Source organism: Vicia villosa, linkage group LG6 (assembly GCF_029867415.1).
Source record: "Vicia villosa cultivar HV-30 ecotype Madison, WI linkage group LG6, Vvil1.0, whole genome shotgun sequence".
NCBI lineage: Eukaryota > Viridiplantae > Streptophyta > Magnoliopsida > Fabales > Fabaceae > Vicia > Vicia villosa.
This window is the reverse complement of record NC_081185.1, coordinates 107,615,735-107,621,827: the sequence shown is the minus strand read 5'-3', so window position 1 is coordinate 107,621,827 and position 6,093 is coordinate 107,615,735. Positions and strand designations below refer to the sequence as shown.

At 27.4% G+C, this 6,093-nt stretch overlaps 1 pseudogene; it reads right to left on the bottom strand.

Moving 5' to 3' along the window:
* Nucleotides 1–1,289: 1,289 nt before the first annotated feature.
* Nucleotides 1,290–5,837, bottom strand: LOC131614306 (vestitone reductase-like; annotated as a pseudogene).
* Between the last annotated feature and the right edge of the window lie 256 nt (nucleotides 5,838–6,093).

Genomic DNA, 6,093 nt, shown 5'->3' with positions numbered 1-6,093 from the left:
GGCTAGGTTGGTGGAGAGTGAAGGGGGGAATTTTGGGTTATCGGTTGCTCACGGGTTGGCCTATTCTACTGCGGTTCAGCAGCAGGTCCTACTGCTGCAGCCAATTCAGTTACACCTGGACAGTACAGATTCCGTGGTTTGGAAACCGTAGGAAGTGGCAGACTTCACGGTTTAGTCTTGCTTCACTGTCATTGTTGGTTTGCAATGGCCGGTTGGTCCAGCGAATCGTTTTGATGAAGCTTTGTCTTCGGTTTGGAAGGTGATCCTCTCAAAATTAAACCTTTCGGGTGGAGATGCTTTATAATAGACTTCCGACAAAAGATTTATTGTATCAAAGTGGTACGATTCATTTTAATTTAAACCGTGTATTTTGTGGAGTTGTTCCCGAATCGTCGAGTCACTCTCTTCTTCTTTATGGTGTTGTGAATTTGGTTTGGAAGGATATGGCTTCTTGGATAGATTTCGGTGATTTTGAAGCGGGTTATTTGAAGGAAAGCTTTTTGAAGTGGAGTTATTTTTTCAAATATAGGAAAGTCAAGAGAGGAAAAGAAGGTAGTTTTTGGTTGGCCGTTATTTGGAATCTTTGGATTGTTAGGAACGGTATCGTTTTCAACAACGATACTTGAAATGTCTGAGATTTGGTTTGGAATTCAAAGGTTTTGATTTGGAGATGGACCTTTGTAGGTAAAATTACTATTCCCAATTGTAATTTTTACGATTTTTACAAAGATCTTTTATATCATATGTCTTAGATTTTAATTGGCTTGATATTACTTCTCGAGGTGTTCCTCGTTTCTTTGTATTCGGTTTTGAGAACGATCTTCTCCTTTCAATATATCATTACTTTTAGAAAGAAAAAAAAAGGAAGTGCATACCGCCAGCTTAGAATTTGTAGGGACATATCTATTGGTAATCGGTAATGATTTTTTTCATATGTATTGCAATTATTTTTAGGCTTAATTGCAACTTTAGTCCCCCTATTTTGTCTTTTTCTTGATTTTGATCCCTCTATTTTAAAAATCACTATTTTAGTCCCTTTTTAAAGTTTTTTAAGCAATTTCCGTCCCCCTATTTTACTTTTTTCTGCAAAATTAGTCCCTATTCCTGTATTTTTTTCAATAGAAAACTCAAAAGGGGACCAAAATCGTGGTTTTAAAAATGGGGGGACTAAAATCGAAAAAAATACAAAATAGGGGGACCAAAGTTGCAATTAAGCCATATTTTTAATCCTCATTAAAATACATAAAATCCTTACAAAATAGATATCAGAATAATTGAACAAATTATAGTCACAAAATTGTTAAATATTGTTGTTGTTCAGTTTTTGGTAATTCTTTTATAAAACTAAACCTATTAGATTAAAAAAAAATTATATTTACAATTTAGACATTTTAAAATATATTTTTGTTTGTTGATGATTAGATGAATAAATTAATGGAATACCTTAAATTCAGTAGTAATGGTTTGGTCGATAGCCATAAATTTTTTTCCTGAAACTAGTAAATCACCCGTGCTGTAGCACGGGTACATTTATTTAGTATTATATATAATTTGTTTAGATATTTATAATATTAAATAATAAATATAATTGTATAAAGAATAATGATATTCATGCATTTGTATAGGTTAGAATAATTTTGTATGGTGGTTTTATACTCAAATGCATATTGAAAGCAATATTTATAAAAAAAAATTGCGTGAATTTAACTAATCGTGTCCCGTTACAAATTTCTATATCATAATATAGATTTTATTTAAATAAATATGTAGATATTTTATTGATAGTGCCCCGTGAGAAAAAAAAATTGACATTTGAAAATAAGAATTTTGTGTCTCAAATAAAAACAATTGCTAAATAAAATATGTATTTTGCTGAAGTTTTCCGTGAGAAAATAGAAATATTGACATTTGAAAATATTTTTTAATAATTATGAATAATTTTGACATTTGAAAATAATATTTTTAATAATGATGTTAATTCAATTTATTAACTAATTTATGTTTAAGAAACGAAAAAGAAATGAGAAAATTGAGAGAGAGAAAAAATTTATTTAATACGACATATATTTTATTTAGATATTCATATAAATTTAAAATTAGTTATTTGATTATAAAATAAATAATTATAATATAAATTCAATTGTATTAAATAATTATAAGAAAATAATATCTTAAAAATGGATAAAGGAAAAGAATTTGATATTTGAAAATAACAATTTTGTGTCTCAAATAAAGAGAACTGTTAATTAAAATAAAATATATATTTTGTTGATAGCGGCCCGAGAAAAAAAGATAAATTTTAATATTTTGAAAAATAAGAATTTTGTGTCTCAAATAAAGGCAATTGTTAATTAAAATCCCATGAAGAAAAGAGAAATTTTGATATTTGAAAATAAGAATTTTGTGTATCAAATAAAGGCAATTTTAATCAAAATAAAATATGTATTTGCTGATAGCGTCCCGTGAAAAAAAAAAAAAGAGAATTTTTTACATGTGAAAATAAGAATTTTGTGTCTAAAATAAAAATAATTGTTAATTAAAATAAAATAGGTATTTTGCTGATACTGACATGCGAGATTTTTTTTTTTTTGACATTTGAAAATAAGAATTTTGAATCTCAAATAATGAAAATATTAATTAAAATAAAATATGTATTTTTCTGATAATGACCAGTGAGTTGAAAAGTTAGTTGTATACATTTATACACCAATAAATAATTAGTATGATAATCATATACTATTATTATATATTATTTTATTATATATTTTAATATAGTACAAATAATTAGTAGAAAATAAAATAATTAGGTAGAAAAGATAAAATGATGAAATGAAAAGAAAAAGAAATATGAAAGAAAAATGAATTTAATTTGAAAAAAGAATGAGATAGTGAGTTAATATAATTTAAAAATTGTGAAGTGTATGTATGAGGTGTTTAAATGAGAGTGAAAGATGAAATAATTTAATTTGTAAAAGGAGGAAAAAGTGAGAGAAGAAGAGAACATGTGGGGTATGCTGGTTTGTTTTGAAGTTGTAAAAATGTCTTGATTATGAAATGACAAAGAAGCCCTTTTCACTTTGTAATTTGAAGGAACAAAAAGGTTATTATGGAAAAAGTGGTGGCATTGTATTTTAATGGCTTGATAGTTGATTATTATGTTAAGTATATATGACAATTATAAAAGAATACAAAACCCTTATTCATTGTGTTCCAATATTCACCTTTCATATTGTTTGCATGAATTTATTAAGTTTACACATTTATGTGTCCAAATAGAAAATAACTCAATTTTTTATAGATATAACTCAATTATTAAATAGTGACATATTATTAATTTATTTCTTACTATCATATACATCCAGTTATAACCCTTTTTCTTACAACTTTCAATTGTATCCTCAATCATTTTTTCAATATTATACTTGAACTCAAATCCAACATCTATGAGTTTTTGTGATTTTAAGTGTGGAAGCTTAAGACCTTTTGCTCCCACAAGCACTCTATAAAACAAGAAAATAAATTGAATAATAATATTAGTAAAATGAAGAAAGATCACATAAATTTAAATTTCATGGTTATGAAGGATTTCATATGTACTACTCACATAGATTTTGGAATTTGAATTTCAGGATACTTTGAAGAAATAATATCAACTATTTTATCAACAGTTATTGTGAATGCTGAGCAATTGTATCTCCCTTGTGGATTAGAATGTTCAAATAAGAATATATGTGCTCGTGCCACGTCATCAACATGCACCATCTTAAGACGAGAGATGCCAAATGGATTTTTGTCAATATCACCTGAATTCAACATTGATTTCTTAATTTTCATTAATTCAAAATTTGAATATTGAATTTATTGGAGTTTATTGTGTTTTTTAATGTCAAATTAGTATATATAATCAAAATTCATCAACAAAAGTACACAAAAATACGTTATCGAATTAACGGCATAAAAAAAACACAACAATATTAACCAAATAAGCGCCAAAAAACAACAATAATAATAAGAAATAAGAAAAGTTCAACCAACAAGAAATCTCATCTCATAAGATTTAAGATAGAACTCAAACTAACAGAAACATCAACATATATCATAATTCATCAAGAGAACACCAAAAACAAAATTCATTATCAAGACAAAGAGCTCGGTCCGTTATAAGTCAAGGCTGATGATAGGGTTGTGAAGTCAGTCAAAGAAAGTGAATGTATTCGCATCTGACCTACCTAAAAACCATTTTTAAAACAAAAAGTATTTTTCTCCTACATTTCTTTCATAATAGTTGAAACATCGTAAAAAAGGCATCATTAAAGACCAACCAAATGAACTAGATAACAACATATCTCAAATCAGAGCAAAATCATCCTTATACTTATCTCTACACATAAACAGAGGAAAATTGGAAGAAAAAAAGTCCATGATCGCCAGAGAGAACCACTGGTCAACCCAACCACCGAAAGATTGTATACCAGACAATCAAAGAAGCTTACAAATGACAAAAATATGAGATTCTGACTCAACCCCAACATCCCCCAAGGGGCAAGAGATCCCATCAAGAAAATATGTCTAAGTGGAAAACCTATCTTTCAAAAGATGTCAAGTTAATACCACAACTTTAGAAGGAGACCAACAAATCCCGATTATGGGAATGATCAGATTCTCAGACAGGTGAGAGGAAAAAGAAAATTTATTTAGGTCAAACTTAGCATGGCAAGCAAACAAAACCAAATAAATATATAATCTCTTGTATTAATCTAATTGTAGTCATCTCAATCCTGAGAAAGTAAATCCTTAAAGAACAATATGATATCTGAATAGAAGCAAAATATTGTCAAATTAATCCCCAAGAAAACATATTTAAAAATTTCAAAAATGATAATTTAATGACATTTTTATGAACCAAATGACAATATGGAAATAACTTTGAAGTATGAGTGCATCCAATGGTTAAGACTTAAGAGACAAGAAATAATTAATATTAAAAATAAAAAGAATAAAAACACTTACCAAATAAGAAAGGCAGTGAGCGGTAAACAGAGATAGGAAGCTTAGAGCAAATAAAGAGTCCAATAACAAAAGTTGGCATAATAGTGACAACATCCAATCCATATTCTTTTCCAAATTCAAGAACAGTTTTCTCAGTTAGTGTTTTAGAAACTGCATATGACCAACGAAATGGTTTATGATTTCTAAGAATGTTTATATCACTCCAACAACTTTCGTCCATTACACTTTTTTCTTTTTCTTTGTCTTAACAATAAACAGCAGAAGCACTAGAAGTGTAAACAACTCTCTTCAGTGTTTTTGAGTTTTTGCATGCTTTTAAAATTCCTAAAGCACCATCGATACTTCTTTTTGTCACTATTTCTTCTGGTTCTTTCTCTTCAAAATCAACCGGAGTAGCAGTGTGAAATATTCCAACACACCCTTCAATTGCTGCACTAAAACTTTCTGGATTGCTAAGATCAGCATTAAAAAATTTTAACTTTTGCGATGCTCCTGGAAGATTTGTTAGGAAGCTAAGATCTTTCTTCTGCCCTGATGTTTACATAATTTTAGTCTCATATGTATCATAATTAAAAGAAGAAAATAATAATAATAATAATAATAATAATAATAATAATAATAATAATAATAATAATAATAATAATAATAATAATAATAATAATAATAATAATAATAATATAACAAACAAAAATCACATGTGCCTATATACCTAGATCAGCTCTAACAGTTGTATCAACAGTGTAGCCATCTTCGAGGAGTTTTTTGATGATCCGTGAACCAATAAAACATGTACCTCCTGTTACACAAACTCTTCCTTTTCCTTCCATTACAACACTTTTCTTGCAAAATACTTATTCCCACTTCACTTTTTATTTTGGTTAGTTATGGATGAATGTTGATGTTCATATATATATATATATATATATATATATATATATATATATATATATATATATATATATATATATATATATATATATATATATATATATATATATATATATATATATATATATATATATATATATATTATTGGTTGACATTTTTTGTGTGCATGCAAAACTTATAAACTTGATTTCATTA